General features: G+C 41.5%; 1 protein-coding gene across 1 annotated transcript in view; it reads left to right on the top strand.

The window, feature by feature from the left end:
* LOC136863997 (sodium-dependent nutrient amino acid transporter 1) overlaps nt 1-13744 on the top strand; it is a 463829-nt gene that overhangs the window by 89732 nt on the left and 360353 nt on the right. The gene's annotated exons all lie outside the window — the stretch shown is intronic.

Below are 13744 nucleotides of genomic sequence, written 5' to 3'. Positions count from 1 at the left end.
AACCGTAAAAGTGTAGTTAGTGGGACGTAAAGCAAATAGCATTATTATTATTATTATTATTATTATTATTATTATTATTATTATTATTATTATTATTATTATTATTATTATTATTATTATTATTATTATTTTGATGGTTGATTCCGCGTAGTCTAAGAAGACCACACGGAAAAGTAAAAGCTGCTCTTTTCCACTACAACATCCCTAAATCGAAGTTGGAATCCCTGATGTGACACAAGCAATGTAGCGCGGCTGGGCATTCCTGCGGCGAGGTGTGCGAAGAGCGGGTACACTGCAATGTTGCCCTTTATTCGGGCAGTCCACTTTGTAATGTGTACGATTCCCAACCCCCAGAGTCTGTTCACGGTTGCAGCCTATGCTGATGACGTCACCATATTACTGCAGACACCAACGGTTGCCCCACAGTTGAAGTGCTTAATAACAAATTACGAGAAAGCCTCTAATGCCCTAGTCAGTTATCAGAACTCCGAGATACTACCGCTTGGTAGCTGGTCACAAGAGATGACAATAGCTTCCATACCTATTAAAGATAAAATTAAGACTTTGGGATTAGTCATCACCCCTAATATGGCCCAAAATATTGACATAAACTGGACAACCATAGTTTCAAGGGTACGCGCCACATTGTCAATCAGTTTGAGTCGAAACCTGAACATCATCCAAAAGGTGTGGCATATAAACTTGTTTGCCTTATCTAAATTGTGGTATGTGGCACAAATTCTACCCATGCCGGTAATAATTATAATAATTTCTTGTGGCTATTTCTAGCAGAGTGCAGCCCTTGTAAGGCAGACCCTCCGATAAGGGTGGGCGGGATCTGCCATGTGAGGGCAACTGCGTGTTATTGTGGTGGAGGATAGTGTTATGTGCGGTATGTGAGTTGCAGGAATGTTGGGGACAGCACAAATACCCAGCCCCCGAGCCATTGGAATTAACCAATGAAGGTTAAAATCCCCGACCTGGCCGGGAATCGAACCCGGGACCCTCTGAACCGAAGGCCAGTACGCTGACCATTCAGCCAACGAGTCGGACACCCATGCCGGTAAAAATAAGCCAGCGAGTTGAACTATGTATTAGTTATTATTTATGGCGAGGATATACCTATGTTTCGTGCAGCAAGATCGCAAGTGAGAAAATCAGTAGAGAAAGGAGGACTGGGTCTCATAGCAGTCGGCGAAAAATGCCAAGCGCTTTTAATGCGACAGTTAATGATTGCAAAGACAGGAGTAGTAACTGCTCACGATACTTATTTTTGGAATACACGTCAGCAAAACCCAAAGTATTTAGTGCCGACACGATGTTTTAGAAGAGCGCTGCAAGCGATAGATACGATACAAGTGACAGGGAACAACGTTCCTCCTACAGGACTAATGTACAATCATCTATTAGAGAAGAACGAAACATAACCCCAGATCACGTAGAAGTACCCAAATAGGAAATGGAATGAAATCTGGACAAATTTCAAAGATCCTCATATACCAACTGACTGGAAAGTAGCCACATATAAAGCTATAAACGAAATTATTCCAACAGAAGATAAAAAATTCCGTCACATCACCCAATCCCCACTCTGTAAAGAAATGTCTCGTGGTGGACACACAGAGGCATAAACTTACTACCTGTGGAAGTGCCAACGTTGTCTGGAAATAGTTTTGTTCTGTGCTAAGACAGATGACAGGATCAGCTTTAGAGCTAGATTTCGGTACGCAGCACTTGAAATTTGCGAAAACCTGGCTTGTCATGGGGTATCTTTATTATGTGTTTCATTATAACAGCCGAATGGTCGTGCAGTGGATAGCGCAGTGTTTTTCACGCAATGTGTTTTGTGCCAATGGTTTTCTTTCCTTTATCTTTTCTTTTCTCAGTTGATAATAATAATAACGTACGAGAGAAAATATATAGGCTATTTTTTTTTTCAAGGAGAGAAGGACTTGTGACAAGTGAACATTATACTGTAATAAGAGACTGAGTGCTTTGCTTGTTGTGTTACTGTATCTTGTTATTTGTGAGAAATAAAATCATTTCTAAAAAGTGAGCTGTGCCGGCAGCGGGGAGTTTTTTCTGTGTGTGTTTTCAAGATTACGGATTTTGAGAGATGACGGTAAAGTAAAAATGACTGGCAGTAATGGAATGTTCGAAACACAAGTCTTCTTGACACCATGCACAATGAATAAGCAGTTCATTGCCACGCTATTCCTTGCATAGGCCTATTTTATTTTTCCTTTCCAGGCAGGTCGTTCTGTTACGTATTTCACAGCAAACCGGGAATATTTTATCATTTCACGGAATCTCCGAGATGAGAACTGAAAATGAATGAAAGACTGTAATTTAAGAATAGTGCCTCTGTGTTAAAGTTCAACCTTAATGTCTCGAAGAGAAATAATAAGCTCCGACAACCTGCCGTATAAAGATTTCCAATTCCGGGAAAAGATCTTGTCCACGGGTTGGTTTTCTCCAGTGGTACGGGGAGGAATTTGAAGTAATTCCATGTTTTTTTCTGATGGGATATCCTGATAATAATGTTACTGGCTTTACGTCTCACTAACTACTTTTACGGTTTTCGGGGACGCCGAGGTGCCGGAATGTACTGTAGTTCCGCAGGAGATCTTTTACGTGCCAGTAAATCTACCGACACGAGGCTGACGTATTTGAGCACCTTCAAGTACCACCGGACTGAGTCAGGATCGAACCTGCCAAGTTGGTGTCAGAAGGCCAGCACCTCAGCCGTCTGAGCCACTCAGCCCGGCAGGTGGGATATCCTGAAGACAAGCTGTATCAGTATATGAGGTTTAGGAGTCAAGTATCAGAGAACAACTGTCACCTCAGTACGGAAAGAATGCTTCTCTAAAACACTGCCTTAACTCTGTCTTTCCCATTTTCCGCGATTTTGTAGTTGTGAGACTAATATTATCAGCTTTAAACACCTTTTACAAAACTATTGGGCCGAAGCTTTCTGCAATTTCCTGCAACACAATTAATAATTTTGGCAACAGATCACCGCCCATACTGATCGTAGCCATTATAGTATATGAGTGAGTTATTGCACTGATACCTTGTTTTACAGCGTGTATCTTTCACCAACAAAAGTTAGGGTTCCTTTAGACCGTTTTTCTCGCTCAAATCAACTCTTGTCCCTGTTCTAAACTGAGGACGGGGTATAATTAATAAATCGCCCTTTGACTGTCTTCACAAATTCCCCCGCTAATTCGCAAGTTCCTGCATCATCATATACCAGGGCCTCTAAGGGTGCATGCGTCGGTGCATTGCGCGGCGCAAGGTGCAAAAGACGACTTCGCTTGTTTGACCAGAGCGCAGAACCCTACTCCTCGATTTTGAGCAATAGTGCTATCCCTCTCTTTCCCTGCGCCTGTCTCTTTCATCCTTGCTCTGCAGCGCTCGTTCATCCGATCAGAGTTCAGCCAAGCTTAGCCGAATCGCCCCGAACAGCTCGTCTCCTTTCTCCCAAGTCTTCCCAGCCCAAACTTTGCAACATTTTTGTAACGCTACTCTTTTGTCGGAAATCGCCCAGAACAAATCGAACTGCTTTTCTTTGGAGTTTTTCCAGTTCTTGAATCAAGTAATCCTGGTGAGGGTCCCGAACACTGGAACCGTACTCTAGTTGGGGTCTTACCAGAGACTTATATGCCCACTCCTTTACATCCTTATTACAACACCTAAATACCCTCATAATCATGTGCAGAGATCTGTACCCTTTATTTACAATCATATTTATGTGATTACCCCAATGAAGATCTTTCCTTATGCTGTTGTTGTTGTTTGAGTCATCAGTCCATAGACTGGTTTGATGCAGCTCTCCATGCCACCCTATCCTGTGCTAACCTTTTCATTTCTACGTAACTATTGCATACTACATCTGCTCTAATCTGCTTGTCATATTCATACCTTGGTCTACCCCTACCGTTCTTACCACCTACACTTCCTTCAAAAACCAACTGAACAAGTGCTGGGTGTCTTAAGATGTGTCCTATCATTCTATCTCTTCTTCTTGTCAAATTTAGCCAAATCGATCTCCTCTCACCAATTCGATCCAGTATCTCTTCATTCGTGATTCAATCTATCCATCTCACCTTCAGCATTCTTCTGTAACACCACATTTCAAAAGCTTCTATTCTCTTTCTTTCTGAGCTAGTTACCGTCCATGTTTCACTTCCATACAATGCCACGCTCCACACGAAAGTCTTCAAAAACATCTTTCTAATTCCGATATAAATGTTTGAAGTGAGCAAATTTCTTTTCTTAAGAAAGCTCTTCCTTGCTTGTGCTAGTCTGCATTTTATGTCCTCTTTACTTCTGCCATCGTTAGTTATTTTACTACCCAAGTAACAATATTCATCTACTTCCTTTAAGACTTCATTTCCTAATCGAATATTTCCTGCATCACCTATCTTGGTTCGACTGCACTCCATTACTTTTGTTTTGGACTTATTGTAATACTCTTGTAATCCTTACCCAAGACTTCATCCATACCATTCAGCAACTTCTCGAGATCTTCTGCAGTCTCAGATAAAATAACGATATCATCGGCAAATCTCAAGGTTTTGATTTCCTCTCCTTGGACTGTGATTCCCTTTCCAAATTTCTCTTTGATTTCCTTTACTGCCTGTTCTTTGTAAATATTGAAAAGGAGAGGAGACAAACTGCAGCCTTGCCTCACTCCTTTCTGGATTGCTGCTTCTTTTTCAAAGCCCTCGATTCTTATCACTGCAGGCTGATTTTTATACAGATTGTAGATAATTCTTCTTTCTCGGTATCTGATCCCTATCATCTTCAGAATCATAAATAGCTTGGTCCAATCAACATTATCGAATGCCTTTTCTAGATCTACGAATGCCATGTACGTGGGCTTGTCCTTCTTGATTCGATCCTCTAAGATCAGACGTAAAGTCAGGATTGCTTCACGTGTTCCTACATTTCTTCTGAAGCCAAATTGATCTTCTCCCAACTCAGCTTCAACTTGTTTCTCCATTCTTCTGTGCAAGGTAGCTAAGGAAGAATGGCTGAAGGAGAAGTGCAAGGATATCGAAGTGGTATGTTCCGAGCTGTCAGTGGAGAGTTGGTGTGGGAGGACATCTGTAGAAGAATAAGTTTGAGAGGTGTCTAAAAAGTAGGAAAGATAAAGTTGGAATTCAAGAGGACAAATTGGGTGAAATATTTATTTATAGGAAGGGGAGTTAGGGATTGGAATAATTTACCAAGGGAGATGTTCAATAAATTTCCAATTTCTTTGCAATCATTTAAGAAAAGGCTAGGAAAACAACATATAGGGAATCTGCCACCTGGGCGACTGCCCTAAATGCAGATCAGGATTGATTGATTGATTGATTGATTGATTGATTGATTGATTGATTGATTGATTGATTGATTGATTTTGGAAAATTACAGCGCATAATTGTGGAGTGAGGTTTGATAACCGGATGGCAACTGAAGTTGGCAGTGGGGTATTTAACTTCACCAAAGATGGGTACAGATGGTTCTGTTGTTGGGAGTACTTCTTACAGGACAGTATGATGTGGTGAATGAGAGAAAGGGTGCAGCCAAAACCATCCGCAGCATTAAACGCATTCTGATTAAAGATGAAAGGTGTCTGCGTGTTAGTTTCAATTTCTTGAACCATATTTTCGTTGGTATGGTGGGCTGAATTTTAGCATAGCGCTTTCCTCTTGTAGGCTGTGACATTTTCCAGTACTCAGACCATTTCCTGTCGACCTGTTGTTTGATTATGTGCATAATAAAAGAATGTGGTAAATGTTTGTAAAGACGGAGTTCAAAAGTTGTGGCTTCTTTCGCTAGCTGGTCTACTATCTCGTTCATCATTATACCAGCGTGGCCTTTAATCCATAGGAGATGCACTTCCTGAGCTGTTTTCTGTGCGGTATAGATGTGTATAGATGTACTGATGTGAAGACAGGTCCCAACGAGAATTTTGTAGCTTTTGAAGGGCACATTGTGAGTCAGGAAGTATTAGAATTTTGCGGAAGTGGCTAATTCCATAGCTAATGACTCAGTGGATAGCTCAAATTCCTTCAGTAACAATAGCCGTCTCTTGAAGTAACGAGTACTTTTTTGACACCTGAGGTGCAACACAGAAGAATGCAATACTTCCTGTTAAACTGATAAAACAGAACCAACTCTCCGGCTTACCTCCCCACCTACACTGCTCGCGTTTGAACATGAGCAGACAGGCTGGCAACCAGACAGTCCAACCGGTTGCAGTCACATAATTTGTATTATGTGTAGTTAGGCGCTAGATTTGTCAATCTTCCGTATCAAAGTAGCAGCTCATGTTTTAATGTAGTCTTCTTACACCATGCAATCAATCTTCAAAATGAGAGGTAGGTTCCGAAATAAGATTCGAAAGTTCCCTGTCAGAACAGCCGACAGGGTTCGAACCCACTCGTCTCTCAATTGCAGAACACGGCTCCATACTCGCACAGCGTTAACATGCGCGGTCACTGTTATTAATATTATTATTATGATTATTATTATTATTATTATTATTATTATTATTATTATTAGTCCGTATCGTAACGGCTAGTGTTGAATTATTATTATTATTATTATTATTATTATTATTATTATTATTATTATTATTATTATTATTATTATTATTATTATTATTATTATTACGGGGTTACCCGTGGACGCAGAGGTGAAAGAAGGTGCCGGGGTGAACGGGTCTAACTACACAGTCAAGAATGGAATTTAAAGCTTTAACAAATGTTATATTTTCTTTTCTTTTTAGAATTTCAAAAAACAACGAATAACAATATAACAGGTCCCATAGGCAAGTTAGAAATAAGTCAAGTAAAATACAAGGCAGTGAATTCTACAAGTCCTGGGCTTCAAGCCCCTCGCTTACATTTCCTGAGCTACACGCTCAAATTTACAAAGATCACCACTTTACTTAAGGGCAGAAATCCCCTAATACATGGAGCCCTTGCTCCAGCAATTACAATATCAGGCCTCTTCGAGGCACCTTTACAACACTTGAAAAGAGCTGACACGCTCTCAGTTTTTCAAGCCTATTCAAGGCAATATCAGACTTTACCATTACTTGCCATCAAGGCACAACTTGCACAAATGAAACGGAGGTATCTCGTACCCAACCTACTGGGCCTTAGCAGGAAAAGAACAGGTTAAGTAAATGGCCCGGAACACCAAGTTGAATGGAGGCGTGTACCTGCACCCCTAAACATGCATTCTTAAAACCTAAAAGGCACTAGGCCGGTGAAACAGGGGCTATTCCCAACCTATGGAGGTGACTCGTATAAGAATAATTTAAGACATTACAGAAAGGAAGAAAACCAGTTACAAAACGTTAGTCACCACAAACCAATATGAAGGGGAGCTCGAGAGGGTGCATCACTCTCTATCCCCGAATTGCGGTTACAGATTTTATGAAGTTTTTACATAAGCTGGCAGAAAATTACATTTTTAGAAAAGTAGGTTACATGGTAAAAGTTTCGGAACTTTCCCGCGGGTTAAACTGCTGAGCTAGCAAGAAATAAAGATGTTAAACGGCTATTACCTTGCTGTAGAACTGCTGCTTGATGAAAGAGGCACCACCCGCCTCCTGCTTCACACACACTTCGTTAGATGTTGATCAAATGGCCAAGAGCCGTGAAAATCCACAGTTTATAAACCCTCGGGGAAAGTTCGAGACTTTTCATGAATAATCAAGCCACACCCTCTTACATTTATTGGCTAGCGTAAAGTTACACACCAAATCGAAGAAGAAGCCTGTGATAGGCCGAAAATTAATTACAGAAATTAGGGATTGGCTGAATTCAAAACTGGCGGAAAGAAAAGATCAATATTGCCAACCCAAAAATGAATGAACATAATTTAGTAAAGAACAAACTTATGAATACAAAATTTCTTCAAAAAGGGTTACTTCACTTCGCACCAGGGTGCATGATCATAGTTTTTGTAGTGGCATCTGTTGCAGAAAGTCCAAACTTCTTGATAAATGGTAAAGAAAACGCGTAGAATGTGTACAGTACTAGAACTTCACAATCACAAAATTAAGGTGGTGACATCTTCTGCGTAAAAGTTTAAGTAGGTCTAGTTTCAAGTTCAGTGCTTCTCCTGTAGAGGAGTTCTAATTGGCGCAAGATTTAAATGTGCGGCGTAGAGGTGTACCGTCCGGTACAATTATTATTATTATTATTCTTTCTTTGTTATGCCCATTTAAAGACCGCGTTTGAATTTGGTTGGCCTGATGGATTTCGCCTTCTTATCCTCCCAATATCTCTTCATGAATGCACTGTGTTGCATCTTGCGTTCAGTGGACCACTTCCTACCAGTTTTCTTTTTAGATTTCTCCACGAATTTGTGCTTGGCTACTATTGTGCTAAAAGCTCCAAGATCTTCTATGATGTCGCCCGTGATGTTTATTCTTGGAGGTCGGCCTTAGTTTCCTCCAGGCAGTTTATTTTCACCTACTTTGAGTTGATTACTTTACAGCAAATAATCTTTTGGTGAGTCTGTTGCTGTCCATTCTATAGATATGGCCATAGAATTTCAGGCGTCTCTTGCGTACGGCATCAGTGAACCTGTCAGTTAATGAGTAGAGGTCCGCTGTTCTCCTCTTAATCCACATCCCATTTTCTCTCGTGGGACCATAAATTTTCCAGAGAAGTTTCTTTTCTTGTTTTTTTTTTCAATTTGTATAATTTTGGAGTGACCTACGAGGGATACGGTTTCTGTGGCGTATAAAGCTTCCGACAAAACAACTGTCTTGTAATGTAATTTTGCAATACGCGATATGAATCACTTGTTCTAGTAATTCCACGTGGGCCCAAGACCTTCGATGTTAGGCCCCTTTAAACAACAAGCATCAAGCAAGTAATTCCACGTTAATCTGTACGCCTTATGGAGTTTAGTGGCTCTTTCTATGTTTAGTTCCGATGGTAGTATGATTTCTCCAAGGTATTTGAAGTTGGACACCCGTGAAATTGTGCGTTTTCCATCTCTAGAAGAGTTTTCTTGCTATGTTGATGTAGCTTTTCCATGAACTGGGTTTTCTCGTACGATATCTGGAGGCCTGCCTTCGATGCTATAGTGTGTAATCTCTATACGTTGTATCTGGTTTCATCTTTGGTCTGGGTTATCAGCAAAGGCTAAACATTTCACCTTGACTTTGCTCCCCAAGTTTCCGATGCTCTCACCTTTGACGCCTCTTTCCTATTCTCTAATAACTTTGTCTAGAAATTAAACAGTATAGGGGAGATGCAGTCACTTTGACGAACGCCCGTACATATTTCAAAATGCTGAGAAATTTCCCCAAGGAATTTCACTCTAGAAGTCGTATTTGTGAGAGATTGCCGGATTACTTCTTTGGACTTGCTGTCCACTCTGAGTTCTTCTAGAGCATCGAAAACGGTCTGTCTGCCCACAGAATCATGCGCCTTCTTTAAGTCCACAAAAGTGACTATCGTGCTGGTAGTTTGACGGATCCTTAATATAGTCTTCAAATTCCATATTTTTTTCAGCACATTGTCAACTTTTCCTGAAACCCGCTTGGCACTCGCCGATCAGCTGATCTGTCTGTTTGTCTAAAAGGTTTAAGAGAGCTTTAGAAATAATTTTGTATGTGATCGGTAGTAGGGATATGCCTCTGTAGTTGTTTGGATCCGCCTTGTCGCCATTTTTGTGCAGTGGGTGTATTAATGCGCAATTCCAATCCTGCGAGATCGTTTCAGTTTCCCAGATTTCTACTAGGATTGCATGAATTCTACTTACGAGGTCATCTCCTAGTTCCCACATCTCCGCGATGATGTCATCCTCTCCAGGGGCTTTATTATTTTTAAGTCCGACTCGTTGGCTGAACGGTCAGCGTACTGGCCTTCGGTTCAGGAGGTCCCGGGTTCGATTCCCGGCCGGCTCGGGGATTTTAACCTTAATTGGTTGATTCCTAAGGCACGGGGGCTGGGTGTATGTGCTGTCTTCATCCTCATTTCATCCTCATCACGACGCGCAGGTCACCTACGGGTGTCAAATAGAAAGACCTGCACCTGGCGAGCCGAACCCGTCCTGGGATATCCCGGCACTAAAAGCCATACGACATTTCATTTCATTATTTTTAAGCGATCGGGTGATCTCTGCTGTTTCCTGTATTGTCGGGGGTTGTGAATCAGGGTTCGTCATGGGCTTTTCGAAGTTCAGTCTTTCTTTTGGAGGATCACAGTTGAGGAGGTCTCGGGAGTAGTCAGCTAGAATTGTGCAGTTATCTTTGGTGTTCGTTTATAATGTTCCATCTGCTCGACGGAAACATAAAGATGGTGGCTGATAACTGGATAAATTATCACGGAAAGTTTTGTAGAAATTCCTAGTGTTGTTTTTGAGGAATTCTTGCTCGATTCCTATGAGGCTGTTTTGTCATACGCTCGTTCCTCCCGGCCTCCCATTTTTCAGTTGTTTGATGTCCATTCCACTGATTCCACACTTTCATACGATCATCAATTGCTTTACCACAGGTCGTGTTCCACCACCTATGTTTTCGTTTCCTCGGAGGCTGTCCTAACTTCAGGGCTGATGTTTGAAGTGTTTTACGTAGGTCTGGCCAGCCCTTGGGATCCTGCTCTCGTATGTCTTGTATGAAGGTACTGATGTTCTGTTTAAGGCATTCTGGGTCAGTCAACTTTTTGAGATCTATTTGTGCTTAGGTCTGGATCGGTTGGGTTGGAATCTCAGTTTGATTTGTGTCAGAGTCGACAACTCCCTTCCGTACTCTGATATTTTGGATCTCGCACAGATTTTTTTCTTGAGATTGCAACGTGATCAATCTGGAATTGCCCTAATAACGGGTTCGGCGATTTCCATGTTTTCGTTTTTTGTGGAGGTTTCATAAAATAGGTAGATATGAATTTCAAAGCTTCCCGTGGATTCTGATGGCAGGGTTACCTTTAAATATCCTGTATTCTTCAGAGTAAGAGTGGTTTTCATCTCCGAAATGCGTTTTATTGAGTGCGGCTATTCGAATGTCAAAATTGTCCAGGGTGTCTGTGCGTTTTTTAAGCTTTCCTGTTTTCAGCAGGGTGTTGACTTTAATTGTACCTACGAAGGTTCTTTTCTTGGAACGAAAATAATTTGAGAAGCTTCGACTCTTCTCTGCATGATGCTCCCGGTACCCCAGAATCCGATGATCGGGAGAAAGCGGACTAGGTGTGTGCGGAGCCTAGGGTAGTTGCTGTGATAACGTGTTATCCATCATGCCAATGTTGCAGTTTGAAGATATATGCATGGTTGATCATAATGGTATGATCACAAGATTACAACTCGATTGATCAGATTGAGAGGTGCCTCTTGGTGTCTTCTGGCTAAATTCTTTACCCGGGCTTGGGACCGGCAACAGCAACCACTGATCTACCCAGTCCATCCAGTGACTGCTGCAGGCGGAATTATTATTTATTATTATTATTATTATTATTATTATTATTATTATTATTATTATTATTATTATTATTATTATTATTATTATTGTTGTTTCGTTTCGGCCAACTAAGGACCACGTCATTTCAACTGTTTCCCTTGGGCTTTAATGTTGGTCCAGTACTCCTTCATTCGTATACGGTGTTGCTCCTTTCGTTCTTCCGTCCATGCCTTCCCAGTTTTCATCTTCGGCTTTGGTAGGAAACTCTGATGTTCTTGGAGTTTTTTCTTAAGTGGGACACGCTCCTGGATATCTTCAAATGAGATCCCAATCTCCTGCAGATCTTTCTGAACCTCACTGAACCATGCCCCCTTTACCTTTTTCTCTTGGAGGAAAGTGAAAATGCTGTTGGTTAACCGTGTTGAATTCATTCGGGCCATGTGTCTATAAAAAGTAATCCTCCTTTTTCGCATCACATCAGTTATTTTCTCCACATGCGAGTACAACTCCTGGTTGTGCCGTCTCCTAAACTCGCCGTTGTCTTTGACTGGACCTAAGATTTTTCTCAAAATCTTTCTTTCCTTGGCCTCCAATTTCTCCATCATGCCTTTTTTGTTCATGGCGAGACATTCCGCAGCATATAGAGCCTCTGGCCGGATAACAGTGCAATAGTGTTTGATTTTTGCATTCAGAGATATAGATCTTTTGTTATAGACATTTTTAGTCAGATGGTAAGCCATTTCCATTTTATTCATGCGTGAAGAAAAGGCTTCTTTTTCGGACAAGTTAGGTTCTATCCATTCACCAGGATACTTAAATTTTTCAACTCGCTTGACTTTTCCGTGAGTCCCTTCTAGCTCACTTGGCGCCAGTTTGATGTTTGTAATGAATTTCGTTTTCTCAAAGGAGATTTGGAGGCCCGCCTTTGCAGCTTGTGTTTGAAGCTGGTTGATCTGCTTCGTGGCCACATCCAAGGAATCAGCGAAAACCGCGAGATCATCTGCAAATGCTAGACAGTCAATTGAAAGGTTCTTGTTCTTGTGGCCTAGTCTGACTCCGCTTTCGACTCCTTCATAACTCATTTCTCTGCGCCATTCACGGATCACTTTCTCAAGAACGCAGTTGAACAACAGAGGCGAGAGACCATCTCCTTGCCTAACTCCTGTCCGTATTTCAAAGGCCTCTGAAATCTCTCCTCTAAACTTCACTTTTGAGATGGTGTTGGTGAGAGTCTGTTGGATGATCACTCTTGTTTTACTGTCCAAGCCAAATTCCTTTAAGATCTGAAGTAGGGTAGTTCTATCAATTGAATCATAGGCCTTCTTGAAGTCGATGAACGTTACTACAAAAGGCTTGCTCCTTAGTTTAAGATATGAAAGGACAGATTTCAGATTCATAATCTGCTCTACACATGACCGTCCTTTCCTGAAACCTCCTTGGTAATCACCCAGCTCTGGATCTAGCTGTTCTTCTGCCCTGATTTGAAGAGCTTTCGAGATAATTTTGTAGGTCATAAGTAGGAGGGAGATGCCGCGATAGTTGTTAACATCCGACTTGTCGCCTTTCTTATGAAGTGGGTGGATTAGGGCAGATGTCCAGTCACATGGAAGTCTTTCAGCGTTCCAGATTTCATGTATGATGTCCGTTAATTTTTCCACTGCATTGTCACTAGCAAACTTCCACAATTCAGCTATTATCGAATCTTCACCCGGCGCTTTATTATTCTTCAAGGATTGGATAATCTGTCCGACTTCCTCTTTCGTAGGTGGAGCTGAATCTCGGTGAACTGTTGTTTTATCTTCAAATGTGAATCTGGACAATGGGGCCTCGCAGTTAAGAAGGGATTCGAAGTATTTTGCAAGGATCCGGCAGTTTTCCTTGTCGTTATGGGATAGATTTCCATTGGAATCTCTGAACTGTACGCTCGGTGGGTCATATTTCCTCAAGTTGCTTTTAAATTTTTTATAAAAGTCGCGTGTATTGTTCTTCTTGAAATCCTGCTCAATTTGAGCCAGCTGGTGTTTATCAAATGCACGTTTAACGCTGCGGATGGTTTTGGCTGCACCCCTTTCTCTCATTCACGAAGTTTGTCCAGTTGACTTGGTTCTTTAGCGAGTTCCATTTCTGCCAGGCGAACTGTCTTTGCCTTATAGCTGCATCGCATTCACTGTTCCACCAAGCATGCTTCCTGGCCTTAGTAAGCTGAACCGTCTCTTTAGCTGTTTTGACCAGGGCCTCGCGCAGTTGTTCCCAGTTCTCTGCATCCACCGATTGTAGTTTCTGAGTGAATTCATGGTTAGATCCTAGTTTTTCTCTATCAAATCTTTC

This window comes from Anabrus simplex, chromosome 2 (genome assembly GCF_040414725.1).
Source record: "Anabrus simplex isolate iqAnaSimp1 chromosome 2, ASM4041472v1, whole genome shotgun sequence".
NCBI lineage: Eukaryota > Metazoa > Arthropoda > Insecta > Orthoptera > Tettigoniidae > Anabrus > Anabrus simplex.
This window is presented reverse-complemented; position numbering and strand designations above follow the sequence as displayed.